The sequence below is a fragment of the Papio anubis genome, chromosome 2, assembly GCF_008728515.1.
Source record: "Papio anubis isolate 15944 chromosome 2, Panubis1.0, whole genome shotgun sequence".
NCBI classification, from domain to species: domain Eukaryota; kingdom Metazoa; phylum Chordata; class Mammalia; order Primates; family Cercopithecidae; genus Papio; species Papio anubis.
The window spans coordinates 87,532,287-87,547,678 of record NC_044977.1 but is presented as its reverse complement, the minus strand read 5'-3'; the positions used below and the strand labels follow the sequence as shown (position 1 = coordinate 87,547,678).

Below are 15,392 nucleotides of genomic sequence, written 5' to 3'. Positions count from 1 at the left end.
ATCTGAACATAATAAAAAACTATTTTAGACAGCAAGAATGGGGCCAATTCTTTTTTTTGCCCCTTGGGAACCTCCTCGTTGGCTTCAATCCCATCTTACATTTCACCTTCTCCAGGTTTACCAATCAGCCTTGAAGGCATTTCCCCATAGCAATTCAGTAATTTATGCTGCCTTATTTTTAAAAATTCCAATTTCAACACCCACATACTTTCCAATACAGGCACTTCAATGACAAATTTTCTAGCTTTCTTTAATGTATGTCTTTCAATAATCTCAGGCATAAATATTTAAAAATTCATACCATAATGAATACTATATTGAATATAGGTTATATATTATTATAGGTAACATTTATTATATTACCTATATGTTACATATTATTATATATAATATACCTATGTTATATATTATTATAATATATATTATATACCTACATGTTATATATTATAATACATATTATATGCCTATATTATATTATATGCCTATATATTATATATTATGTTATATACCTATATATTATGTTATACATACCTATATATTATATAGTATTATAACATATATACACCTATATAGTATATATTATAATATATTATATACACCTATATATTATATATAACATATAATGAATACTATACTAAATACTATGTGTATATATATTCATACCATAATGATTCATACTATAATGAGTTTGGAAATCTCAGGCTGACCACCCTATAAATCCCTGGTCCACAGTTGCTAAGTATGACCACTTCGCAGCCCTGCTTCCTTAGCAATTACTGATTAGTACCAGGATGTCGAGCACCTCCTCTTTGCCAGATACCAAGATGACTAAATTGCAGTTCTGAAATTATCCTCACTGTACCAAAATATGACAAAAGCATTTAAAATCATTTATTTATCCTTATATTATCTTTTTTTTTTTTTTTTTTTTTTTGAGACAGAGTCTCGCTTAGTCGCCCAGGCTGGAGTGCAGTGGCGCGATCTCGGCTCACTGCAAGCTCCGCCTCCCAGGTTCACGCCATTCTCCTGCCTCAGCCTCCCGAGTAGCTGGGACTACAGGCGCCCGCCGCCTCGCCCGGCTAATTTTTTGCATTTTTAGTAGAGACGGGGTTTCACCATGTTAGCCAGGATGGTCTCGATCTCCTGACCTCGTGATCCGCCCGCCTCGGCCTCCCAAAGTGCTGGGATTACAGGCGTGAGCCACCGCGCCCGGCCTCCTTATATTATCTTATAGGCTAGAATGGTAGCTCTTCCAGAGTTCAAATATGATTACATTTTCATCAATTAAATGCTTTATTTATGGGAGCCAGTAACATGAGCACATGTTGAAACAGTATGTCTTTGTTATGATTAAATCAGGAGCTATCTCATTCACCAACATAAGCACTGTCAAAAATTCCTATGGCCTAGTGATGATGTAGTAGCCATCCTAAAGTATTATAAAAAGATTAAAGGAAAAGATCATGTTCAGTTATGAAAAGACTTGAAACTATTCTGTAATTTCATGGTTGCTGTTTCTCAGTTTTCTCATGTCCACACATGAGAAACTTCATTTCAATAGAACAAATGCTTGTTAACCATTTAGCAAGAAAAAAGATTGAGTACCTACTATGTATGTGCCTGGCACTTTTTATGTATTGTATGCTAAATAGGCACACACAACACTGTCTGACACATGGTAAGCTTAATATTTAAGTGTTTATTATTTTTTAATGATCTCTTATTTAATCCTAGCTATTCTGCTTAACTCATACAATGAAAACTCCATTTTACAGATGAGGAAAAGTTAACATGTCAGTTCCTATACAGTCATGCATCGTTTAATAATGAGGATATATTCTGAGAAATTTGTTGTTTGGCAATTTTGTCATTACTCAAACATCATAGGGTGTACTACACGAACCTAGATGGTGTGGCCTACTACACAACTAGGCTATACGGTATAGCCTACTGCCCCTAGGCTACAAACCTGTAGACAAATGTAACACAATGGTATTTGTGTACCTAAACATATTTAAACAAAGAAAAGGTAGAGTCAAAATATGTCATAAAAGATAGAAAATGAGGCCAGGCGCGGTGGCTCACGCCTGTAATCTCAGTACTTTGGGAGGCCAAGGTGGGCAGATCACTTGAGGTGAGGAGTTCGAGACCAGCCTGGCCGACATGGTGAAACCCTGTCTCTACTAAAAATACAAAAATTAGCTGGGTGTGGTGGCGGGCGCCTGTATTCCCAGCTACTCAGGAGGCTGAGGCAGGAGAATTGCTTGAACCTGGGAGGTGGAGGGTGCAGTGAGCCAAGATCATGCCACTACACTCCAGCCTGGGCGACAGAGTGAGACTCCGTCTCGGGGAAAAAAATGAAAGATAAAAAATGGAACGCTTATATAGGGCACTTATCATGAATGGAGCTTGCAGGACTGGGAAGTTGTTCTCGGTGAGTCAGTGAGTGGTGAATGAATGTGAACGCCTGGGATATTACTGTACACTACTGTAGACTTTCTAAACACTGTACATGTAGGCTACACTAAACTTGTTTTAAGAATACTTTTCTTCCTTCAATAATAAATTAACCTTAGCTTACTGTAACTTTATAAACTTTTTGAGTTAAAATTTTTTTGACTTTTTTGTAATAAACCATAGCTTAAAATACAAACACTGTATAGCTATACAAAAATATTTTTTCGGTCCACATCCTGTCCCACTGGAAGACCTTCGGGAGCAATAACATGCATGGAGCTGCCATCTCCTTGGTAACAATGCCTCCTTCTGGAATACCTCCTGAAGGATCTGTCTGAGGCTGGCTTATGGTTAATTTTTTTAATAAGTAAAAGGCATATACTCTAAAATAATGATTAAAAAGTACAGTAAACACATAAACCACAAACACAGTCATTTATTATCATGCTCAAGTATTATGTAACGATCATAACTATATGTGTGATGCTTTTATACAACTGCCAGTGCAGTAGGTTTATTTACACCAGCACCACAACAAACATGAGTAATGTATCTCACTATGACTTTAGGATGGCTACTACATCATCACTAGGCTATAGGAATTTTTCAGCTCCATTATAATTGTATGGGACCACCGTCATATATACAGTCCACCACTGACTGAAACACCATCATGCCATGCATGACCGTAGATAGGAAGCAGCAGGGGCAGCATTTGAAAACTCATCAGATTCCAGAGCCTGAGCTCCTTAGTCTTTCTGGGCCCTGGATTTTCCTTGGAGCTCAGAGAATACAAGGATAATTGTGAGGTATGTCTTATACCATAGAGTGATGGACCTAGATGATCTACGCTCAAGTCGTTTTATTCATTCATTCATTTAACTTCTAAGTTCCATACTGTTCTACTTAAAATGGTGAGTAACCAAGAGTCTGGATGGCACCTAGACAGATGCTGCCATCTATAACTTCTAAAATCTTATTCTAGTAGGGTCCTAAAACAGATTAATTCATATGAAAGGATAAAAGCTAAAACCAAAACTCTAAATTAATGAACACCTTACTAGTATATACACTAAGAAACTACTTTCTTCATAGCATTGTACAAAGTTAAACCCAGTCTAGATTCAATTCTCTCCAATTCTGTAATGGTCACTACTAGTAGCCTAACAAGTCATTTTCTCTACCTCTTCCTCTTTGCCACTAAATCCCTCATTTGTTCGGGTAACAAAGTTCCATATACTGGATTGTGCCCAATCTCATGCCTCTTTGTTAGGTAACTGTATTCTGAGTCTTCCTTGTGGCCATGTGACCCAGTCCTGGCTAAAGAGAAGAGAAAGTATGCTGAGGAGCTTGTAGGAAATGTATGTTCATTCCTAAGAGAGGCAACATAGTTTCAAAAATGTCTTGAGTTTGTGTAATATCAACAATATTCATCTGACAGTGGTAATTCTCACTACTCAGGTCAGCAAACACATCACATTAAAATGTTTTCAGCCTATATATTCTACTTCTCTCAGAGTCCATGGCTATTATGTGTCAGGTCCTGTTCTAGGCACCAGTGTAGAATAAGGAACAAATCAGACTAAAATCTCTGCTCCGGAAGCATAGCTGGTACTCAATAAATACTTGTTTAAATAATTAATTGTAAAGTCAAATGATTAATAAACTAAAACTTTGATAGAATAAACCACTAATTAGTTCTAAAATAGGTAAGTTTAACTTAAACTCATATTCAGATAATTTTATATACTGAACCTCTGAGACCAAATGATATAGCTAAAAATGTATCTTTTTGACACCAGAAAATGTTGAATGTAAAAGGTATTGGCAGGCAATCATACTTACTACAAGAAAACTAGGCCAGGCGCGGTGGCTCGCGCCTGTAATCCCAGCACTTTGGGAGGCCGAGGTGGGCGGATCATGAGGTCAGGAGATCGAGACCATCCTGACTAACATGGTGAAACCCCGTCTCTACTACAAAAATACAAAAAATTAGCTGGGTGTGGTGGTGGGCGCCTGTAGTTCCAGCTACTCGGGAGGCTGAGGCCAGAGAACGGCATGAACCCAGGAGGCGGAGCTTGCAGTGAGCCAAGATCATGCCACTGCACTCCAGCCTGGGCGACAGAGCGAGACTCTGTCTCAAAAAAAAAAAAAGAAATGAAAACTAAATAATTTCTGATTTTCCAACAAAAAACATACGTATGCAAATTGAAAGAAAGTGTTCCTTTAGTATTAATTTTGCTATACCTCTAAGGGATATGTCTGAAGGGTACACTAAATACACAGAAGTACTCAATGAAGATTTAAATCAAATTTCAGAATGTGATTTCTGGCAAAAAAAAAAAAAAAAAAAAACAACTTATGAAAGGAAAAAGGGAAAGTGGAGCTAGGAAACAAAATAATGAACATTTTGAATTATTCATGAATTTTGATGTCTTTCCCCTTCCTAATCTCTTTCCAATTACCATGATCAAGAACGGCCATATGACTAATTTTGACATTTGGTAGGGTAGCTTAAAGCTCTCTGGCACTTCATCAAATTTACATTAAGCAAAAAGGAGTCTGGCAATGGGGCAGTTTAATCCTTACAGAGATAGCCGAGAGACCAGTCAGGGACACTAATGTAGTTTAACTCTAAGAGCTCAGCTACAGACAGAACAAAGCAGAAACCTGAAATAAAGGCCTCCAAATGTTTTTGAGGTTCTTAGCTCTAGGTTAAGGAACTGACCACAAACCAAAGAGACGTGATTCTAATCAGGCCTAGACAGTTACTTGTCTTTACCCCACAAATAGGCATCTCTGTGCTCATCTCAGTATAGCCAGTCCCACAAAAAGGAAGACAACTGGGAGAGGAGAAGAGGAGGAGGAAAGATTTGAAAGCTCCCTGATGGCCACAATTGAAGATCAGAAAGACAGGTCAATTAAAGATATCAAGTGCACATATATGTGCCAGGAAAAGACAGCTTCCGACAGGACCAAAGAAACCTCCATTTGACAGTCTTCACTTTTTCCCCCACTAAATTCCTTGTTGCCTCAGATGTGATATTATGTCTACAAATTCCCTGGCACATGAACTGTTGAGAAACAACTAGAAGCAACATAAAAGCCAATTACATTACATTAAAAGCAGATTATTCTCCTGAGGAGGTTGAAAAATCAACTGAAGCTGAATACTGAGTATAACTAAACTTGTTCTACCCAAAGCTTGGCATAGTTAGTACCTCAAAAAAGATCACTCACCAGAAGAGGTGCTTAAGATGAGACTTTGCACTTCTGTCTTCATCAGTTGGGCAAAATATTTCTCTGAAAAGTGAACAACAAAACTCACATGCTGGGGAATGACCACTAGTGAGATAACAGACTAACCACAAAAAATGAGATCCAGCTTAAGTTGCACAGTCTACCATTTACCAGCTCAGTTTCCTTGTCTGTTACATAGGGAATATGATGAAGAGTTGTTGTGAACACTACTTTAGAGGCTACTGAACCTAGGCTATAACTTACCAACATACAAAATGTTTAAGTGGTTTACTTAGACCTCAAAACAGGAGAAAATCAAGACATATGAACGATAACACCATATCAAAAGTAACAGGGCAGTCCTGGCAAGGAAGCATGTGGTCTTGGCAGCCAGACTGCTGGGTGTGAGTCCCAAGTACCCAGCGTGCTTGCTGTGTAGTAATCAGCTGATTAGTGAAGTAATCAGTTTATGCCTCAGTGTCCTCGTCTGTAAAATGCAAATGCTAACAACAGTACCTATCTCACAAAGTTACCTTGATTATTCAATTAATGTACTTAAAAGTTTATTGCATAGCAAGCCCTCAACTATTACTGCTGTAATAAGCCTCTTACTAGAATGAATGTTTACTGTTTCAAAGATGATTCCCAACCCATAAGGAAGTGAAATGCCTTATTTTTTTTTCCTCAACAAATACCCTTCTAACCTCTCCTAGCAAACTTATACCGTACACATTTTTAAATTAAAACACATTTCCTTATTAACTCTTTAATGGAATGGAGTAACATTGAATTAAGAGAGCAGCCAAAAGGTAATAAACAGCCATCATCAAAAATGTCAGAATCATCACAAAAGCATAAAAAACAAAGTCTTTCCCCAAGGGAGTAAGAGGCTCTGCCTCAAATCAGAAGAGGGCTGAGGGGAAGTTATAGTGGTTAACTTAGAGAGACCCTTGGGAGGTCCAATCACTCACCAAACTTTATTAACTCATGATTATAAGGCAGGATGCTCTGGGGATTTTGCTGCTTTGTATTGTTACATTAAACATACAAGCATTTTTAAAAGCTCTATGTTGGAATTTTAAGATGCCTAGACTATAGATACATATGCTGTACAATTAATTCACTGGAATGTTTTTAAGTTTAAGACCCTACAAGAACTAGATCATCAGTTATAAATACTGAGAACTTTTGGATAGGCTACCACCCCTCAAAAATCACGACAGGCAACCATACAGGTCAGTACCTCAAGAACACCTCAAGAACCTATCCCTCAAGAATCTGTCCCTCAAGAATCTGTCCCTCAAGAACGCCTCCCAACTCCAGGGTAATGCTGCTGCAAGGGCATCCTTGGGGAAACACCATGGTGAATGTCTGCTGCAAAACACTGAGCCAATACCTAAGAGGCATGCTGAACATTTAACAACAATGATACAAGGAACAAGTATTAGTTATTCAGAAAAAGTATAAATTATTTAGAACACAAAACAACTCTTCAGGAGCTTTTAAAGTAAGTGCTTCCAAAAAAGGAGTAAATCTCTGGTCACTACTAGAGATGTACTACATAACACATTAAATCTGTAAAATAATTTGGCACAAAAAGTTAAATAGACACGAGGAAAAAACCAGCCTAGGTTATGATAATTAATTCGGAATCTAAACAGACTCATATGCAAGATGTAAAACCAAAACCCTAACTGGCAGAATAGCAGTCTACTTACTTACCTGTTATTTCCAAAGAGCAGCAGGACACTTGGCAGCCTTCTATTTGGTTAGTATTAGACCCTAGTCACATCTTAATAGTTGCTTTTATAGACTTCAGTACCCCCACATCTTTCAATCTAACATATGTAAACATTCTCTGAAAGCCAAAAGTATCTATGTTAAATATATAGAAATTTTCAGTTAAATCTCTATACCTGTCAAACAGAAAGATTCCTCTTCCGGATTTCTTTTCTCCACTTTTCTATTCTTTCCTTAAAAATTATTCGGTTTCTTTCCTACCACTAAATTATTATTTTGTGAACTTAAATGCAATATTACAAAGGTGGCCAGTTTTCTAAGATTAGGACTTACCAATTCCACTTTACAGTGCTTAGTACAAAATTATTGGTATAATTTTCAATCCTTAATAATACTATGCTACTAATGGTCATGTTTTCATGTGTTATAAGCAACATGCCTTCCGGGAATCTGAGGCACGAGAATGATGTGAACCCGGGAGGCAGAGCTTGCAGTGAGCCGAGATCGCTACCACTGCACGGGCCTTTAGCTGAGGTATTTGTATTCCATCTCAAAAAAAAAAAAAAAAGAAAGGAAAGAAAGAAAGGAAAGAAAAAAAGGAAAAGAAAGAAAGGGAAAGAAAAGAAGGAAGAAAAGAAAGGAAAGGAAAAGAAAGGGAAGGTGCTGGAAGGGAAAGGTTGGAAAGGAAGGAAAGAAGGAAAGGAAGGAAGAAGGAAAGGGTTGAAGAAGGGAAGGGAAGAAGGAAGGAAGGGCGAAGGGTTGGCGAAGAAGTAAGAAAGAGAAAGAAGAAAGAAAAGAAAGGTTAAACAAAGAAAGAAAGAAAGAAATGTGCCTCCAGCAAAAGTCTCCTACTAATGTTCAAGGTTTTATAAGAAAAATAAGGCCAGGTGGTGGTGAATTATTAATCGGTAATCCCAATAATTTGGGAGGCTGGTTCAACCTCATCAACCCAATCAAATGCCACCGACCCACCCCGCCCCACCCCTGTTCCACAAACCCTGCCCAGGATGAGCACAAGACGCAGATCATTCCACCGCACCATGCCCAGCCTGGCCATCTCAAAAAAAAAAAAAATAAGAAAAGAAAAAAATAGTGTTTACATAATGTATAACTTATTTCAGTCTTGGACAAAACTATCATTGAAACAGACAGGTGCCTGAAGTCATCCAAACAGACTGACAAGAATTTAAAACTTCATTATTTGCAAATTAACAATGCAAAAGGTAGGCTTGAGGCAGAAAATTGGTTACTAATGTCTCCTTCAAAGGGAAAAAATTTCTAGCACCATCTATTAAAACTGTTTGGATATATTCCAAAGGCTAGTTGTCTTTGAGAATTTTTCTTGGGAGGGGTTGTTATTTTAATTGTTGTATTTAAACTGTTCAAAAAATAAATGGGCTTAGTTGGTCAAAACACAACCACTCACTCAGGAAAAACATCATCATAAAGGTAAAAATAACTCAAAGCATACACCCGAAGTCATTAAAAGGTTTTTCCTCAGTTTTGTCTTATAGGATGTGAGATACATGCAGTATTATTCTCTATTAAAGTATAAAAGACAACTCGACTCAGTTGATAAACTCACATTAAATTCCTCCAAAATGGTATTTTGAAGACTATCACAGGCTCAGCCACATCAAGTTTGGAATTTTGTGACACAGAGTCAGATGACAGGACACTCAGCCCTTCCTGACTTGGAAACCAAAACCAAATGCTTAAAGAGACTTAATGTCAAATCTAACTATCCAATGTCTTAAGTTTACTTCAAATTCACCTCACAGCAATCTTTAAAGAAAAAAAATCAATAAGCCATTCAAACACCAGAATACTACTTTTCTCGGAATCTTTAACAAAATGTCAAACACATTCAGATTGTTGGACAGCTAAACTTCAAAGAGCCACCTTAATATTTGAAAATGCCAAGAAAGAGCTGAGCAAGAAAGAAAGGAAAGGGAGGGAGAGAAGAAGGAAAGAAGGATGGATGGAAAGAAGGAAGGAAGGAAAAGTTTTCTCAACTTTAACAAATACTATTATCAAAACTAAGAAGTTTTGGCCTTGGGAATTCAGACATTATGCATAAAGCAAGGAAATAAACCTAATGAACAGATATTACTACTATGGGGTGATGTCAACCTTGCAATTTTAGAGAGATATTAATGAAGTGGGGTGAAGTATAAAGAGAATAATTTTTTCACTTCAAATGATGAGTAATGAAGTTCAACATATAAACATTTTTGTTTGTTCATTTTTTCCCAAATAACTACTTTACACCCACATTACTGTCTCATTTGCAAACGTCTGCATAGTATCTTCAGCAACTACCTAGCACTGCACTTTTACATACATTAAGCCAGCTGCCTGGATGATTTTTTTAAATCGCTCTTTGTTTCACTGAATAACTGAGGCTGGTGACTCTAAAAGTTACAAAAAACTTCAGTAAGTAACACCCAGTCCAACAGTCCTCAACAGTTCTGTGGTACACACCATTACCATGCGCCAACATTTCCACAAATAACAACAGCTCTCCATTACCCTATAGTGCTTCTCTAGAGAATTCTTCCCTACCTGCGGTGGTTTGAATGTTGTGTCTACCCAAAATTCAAATGTTGAAACTTCTTTTTTTTTTTTTTTTTTTTTTGAGATGGAGTTTCGCTCATGTTGCATAGGCTGGAGTGCAGTAGCACAATCTCAGTTCACTGCAACCTCCACCTCCTTGGGTTCAAGCAATCATCGTGCCTCAGCCTCCCGAGTAGCTGGGACTACAGGCACGTGCCACCACGCCTGGCTAATTTTTGTATTTTTAGTAGGGATGGGGTTTCACCACGTTGGCCAGGCTGGTCTTGAACTCCTGACCTCAGGTGATCCACCCACCTCGGCCTACCAAAGTACTGTGATTACAGGCACGAGTCACCTCACCCAGCCTGCACGTTGAAACTTAATTCCTAATATGACAGTATTAAGATGTGGGGCCTTTCAGGAAGTGACTGGATCAATGCCATTACAAGAAGCTTCTGAGAGCTGCCTGCCCCTTCTTGCTCTCACATTCTCTTCTGCCTTCCACCACGTGAGGATGCACCATCAATGAGGAATGACACCTTCCCAGACACTAAATCTGCCAGCACCTTGATTTTGGATTTCTCAGACTCCAGAATAGTGAGAAAATAAGTTTCTATTATTCACAAGTTACTGAGTCTCAGGTGTTCTGTCATAGCAGCACAAATGACTAACACATCATCCATCACCAAGGAGGAGGTTGTCCGTTTCTGTGTTCCAACACCATCAATGACAAAAAACTCCCCACGACTACCTTCTAGGATAATCTATTCCACTTCTAAGCAGCTCCGCCACAAAGTCTGTCTTTAACCTGCTGCCAAGTCCCTATGGCTTCTAACCATTGCTGTTGCCCACTGAGAACGAGTCTGCGCTCATTCACTCACACAAAGCCCTTTATATAGCTGAGAGAACTAACGTTCATCAACTGTTCTTCCTAAATAGGTCCTGAGTTGCTTCACCTTCCTAGTCTCTCCTCTAAAATACATTCCAGTTTATCTGTAGTCCAAAACAGAATACAAAAGAATAAAGTATTGTTTATAACACAAAGGATACGTGTTTGAAGATGGATGCCTTTATTTTACACTATGTGATTATTACACATTGTATGTCTGTATCAAAACATCTCACATACCCCATAAATATATACACCTCTATGTAGCCACAAAAATTAAAATAAAGTTTTTTTTAAAAATAATAAATTAAAATGTTAAAGTGATTTTGATTTCTGCTTTATATCGTGTATTTCTGTGACTAGGCAAACCAGGTCATGGGTAAATCTGCTCAGTTAATTAGACTTTGATATTGAGATCTTGGTAATCAGTCTTAATGGAACAAAAACTACTCCTTCCTCAGTATGTTTCCTTAAACTAACCAATCATTTTATAAAAGCAGATCATCTTTCAGAAGGAAAAACTAAGGGAAATCATAGGTGGGTTAGCACACTCCACAATGTAAAGGAAACAATAAATATATATTCCCATGGAGAATTCCATTCTCTCCCTTCAAAACTACCACAGCATTTTGTGGGACCCTCTAGAAGAGCATTTTACCTAGAGTGATTCAGGCCTACCTGCTCCTCAGGGTCTGGGCCCCACCTTCATCTTTCTCTGTGATTTTACACTGTGCCTGTCAGTGGTGAGCTTGCAAATTCTGTCTGAATGAAACTGATCAGGAGTAGTTCTGGCAGCTAGTTAGATAGAATTGGAGTCTCAACACTCATTATTTATCATACTCATCTTTTAATTTAAAAGGGGGCCAAGAAAACTAAATTATTTAAAGATTTCCCAATTTCTGAAAATATAATGCTATATCAGGTTTTTTTTTTAATAGCTCAAAAAATAGTACATAGAGCGGGTTAAGGGTAGGAAAATTTTTTTTCTATGCAAAAGCCTTAACATTTATAAATTTCAACCAAAACCCCATAAAAAACATGTAGTTTTTGCACTGTGTAGTCCATATGCTAAACGGACATGTTTAGTTACACGTTTCTTGAGTAGTACTTTTTATTTATAGCAAAGCTATTCCATCTTATACATTATATTACACGTAAAAGTCCATTTTAAACCAAATTACTTCAAAATTTGACCTATTTTACATCTAGCACAGAATACCTGTTCTGCTATACTGTTTAAATGCCTGCTATATTCGCAGCAGTTACTTTATAAAACACATAATCCTTATGTGCTAGCAGTAAATTTCTATACCTTTAAGGGATAATTCTAGGCTAATCAATTAGTGCATCAACCTTCCCTATCCCCGACCCCACTCATTCACTTAGCCCTGACCATGCTAAGCATCTGCTACATGTAACTCCCAGTAGGAGGTACAACTATGTAGAAAACACTTCAAAGTTACTGTGACAGTATTTAAAACAGATACACTGACAGCCAAAAAAAAGAGGGGGAAAAATCCCATACAAAAATTCTGAAAACAGAGTTAACAAGATACAAAAGAAAAATAATAACAGTAAAATAGCAAGAGCTCAGTATAATTTATGTCAATTTTTTAACTTTTCTTACTTATACTGAAGATCAAGGAAAGAACGGAAAATCCTTTTATAACAATACAACAGTGTAAGAGATAGAAGCACCATAAGTCAAAGCTAAAAAATAAAAAATAAAAAAAACGCAACCAATTATTATACACTCATTACAAAATACTACACCGGGAAAAGGTCAAAACTGTAATTTGCTCTTAGAAAGCAGTAATTCAGGATATGTACAGTCTAGGCCTGTAAAGCACATCTTTATAATACAAGAAGAACACTTTCAGACAGTTTCCAATAGAACGGTTTCTTCGTAAGCCATTACTGCAGAGGAAAACAATAGCAGACAAATCCTCAACCTGCTAGTAAGTTCAAACTGCTTACCAATTAAACTGGGAAATAACGCATTAGAAAAAATACCTACTTGTTAACAAAGTCATTGCATTTGTAACTAAAGAGATCACACACAACTGTGCCATCTGGTCACAAAACAGAAGATAAGGGCAAGTTTCTTTTTACAAAACTATTCCAGCTAATAAATGATGAAGGAATGACAGAATCTCTATTAAATTACTGGATCTAGGTGTTGACCATCAAAAACAGACACTTACATGAATCATAAGAGACAACCTAAAACATTATGTGCCTCCTAATGGAAGAACACACCACCAACTATTAAACTATCTTTCAAAAAAAAAAAAATCAAACTTGAATCTGATTGAGCTTCTAAACACCACAGAGAAGTTAGAGGAACATGTTTGTTTGTTTGTTTATTGAGACGGAGTCTCCCTTTGTGGCCCAGGCTGGAGTGCAGTGGGGCCATCTTGGCTCACCACGATCTCTGCCTCCTGGATTCAAGCAATTCTCCAGCCTCAGCCTCCCAAGTAGCTGGGATTACAGGCATGCACCAGCACGCCCAGCTAATTGTTATATTTTTACTAGAGATGGGGTTTCACTATGTTGGCCGGGATGGTCTCAAACTCCTGACCTAAGGTGATCTGCCCACCTTGGCCTCCCAAATTGCTAGGATTACAGGCATGAGCCACCGTGCTGGCCTAGAGGAACATCTTAAACACCACAATGGTGAGCCAATCAGCAAAATCAAACTCTGGAAAAACTGTAAGACAAACTACCTGGTTTTATCAAATAAATTGGAAAGAAAAAAAGAGCAAGAAATTGAGGACACTATAGGTTAAAAGAAATTTAAAGCCGGGCGCGGTGGCTCAAGCCTGTAATCCCAGCACTTTGGGAGGCCGAGACGGGCGGATCACGAGGTCAGGAGATCGAGACCATCCTGGCTAACATGGTGAAACCCCGTCTCTACTAAAAATACAAAAACTTAGCCGGGCGAGGTGGCAGGCGCCTGTAGTCCCAGCTACTCGGGAGGCTGAGGCAGGAGAATGGCGTGAACCCGGGAGGCGGAGCTTGCAGTGAGCTGAGATCCGGCCACTGCACTCCAGCCTGGGTGACAGAGCGACACTCCCTCACAAAAAAAAAAAAAAAAAAAAAAGAAATTTAAAATGAAATTTTAAAAACAATTTGAAAAAAATCTATTCACTGTAGCGGAAGGAAGGAAGGAAGGAAGGAAGGAAAAAAAAAAGGAAACAAAGGAAAAGAAAAGCCTGTACACTGATACACTGAAACTGGAAAATATGGCTTAGTTAACTAAAAAAAAACCTAAATAAATGGAGAGGCATACCATATTCACGGACTAGAAGATTCGAAGATGCCAAAGGTAATTCAATGGAAATGGAAAAAGGATAGTATTTTCAACAAATTGTACAGAAACAACTGGATACCCACATAGACAAAAATGAACCTCAACCTTACCTCACACCATACATAAAAACTCAAAATGGACCATAAACCTAAATGTAAGAGCCAATATTTTTTAATATCCAGAAAAAGAAAATGGAAAATCTTTCTGAGCTTGAACTGGCAAATAATTTTTATTTTTATTTTGAGGCAGGGTCTTGCTCTGTAGCCAAGGTTGGAATGCAGTGGCACGATCACTGCTCACTGCAGCCTTGACCTCCAGGGCTCAAACAATCCTCCCATCTCAGCCTACTGAGTAGCTAGGACTACAGGCATATGCCACCATGCCTTGCTAATTTTGCACATGTTTTGTAGAGAAGTGGTCTCACTATGCTGCCAGGCTGGTCTCAAACTCCTGAATTCAAGTGATCCTTCTGCCTCAGCCTCCCAAAGTCCTGGGATTACAAGTGTGAGCTACTGCACCCAGCATGGCAAGTAACTTTAAAACATGACACCAGAAAAAGCACAAACAATAAATTGGGACTGTATCAAAGTTTAAAACGTTTGCTCTTCAGGCCAGGTGCAGTGGCTCACGCCTATAATCCTAGCACTTTGGGAGGCTGAGGTGGAAGGATCACCTCAGGTCAGGAGTTTGAGACCAGCCTGGCCAACATGGCGAAACCCCATCTCTACTAAAAATACAAAACTTAGCCAGGCACAGTGGTACGTGCCTGTAGTCCCAGTTACTCAGGAGGCTGAGGCAGGACAATCACTGGAACCTGGGAGGCGGAGGTTGCGGTAAGCCAAGATCGCGCCACTACAGTCTAGCCTGGGCAACAGAGTAAGACTCTGTCTCAAAAAAAAAAAAAAAAAAAACTTTTGCTCTTCAAAGACACAATGAAGAAAAAAGACAAGCCAGAGGCTTAAAAAGAGAATTTTTTGCAAACATATGCCTAATACGGATTTGTATCAAAAAGCTCTTAAAAATAAATAATCCAATTTTTTTGTTTGTTCGTTTGTTTTTTGTTTTTGTTTTTGTTTTTTTGAGACAGGGTCTCGCTCTGGTCACTAGGCTGCAGTGCAGTAGCGCCATTTTGGCTCACTGCAGCCTCAATTTCCTGGGTTCAAGCAATCCTCCTGCCTCAGACCTGCCAAGTAGCTG

General features: G+C 38.3%; 1 protein-coding gene across 4 annotated transcripts in view; it reads right to left on the bottom strand.

Annotated features, from left to right (window-relative positions):
• SFMBT1 (Scm like with four mbt domains 1) overlaps nt 1-15,392 on the bottom strand; it is a 154,796-nt gene that overhangs the window by 86,543 nt on the left and 52,861 nt on the right. Inside the window, exon 2 of one of the 4 annotated variants that reach the window (XM_017955396.3) lies at nt 5,698-5,760. The exons of the other annotated variants lie outside the window; for them this stretch is intronic. The gene's annotated coding sequence lies outside the window, so the exon portion shown is untranslated. The remainder of the gene's footprint in view (nt 1-5,697; nt 5,761-15,392) is intronic. 4 annotated transcript variants of the gene reach the window in all.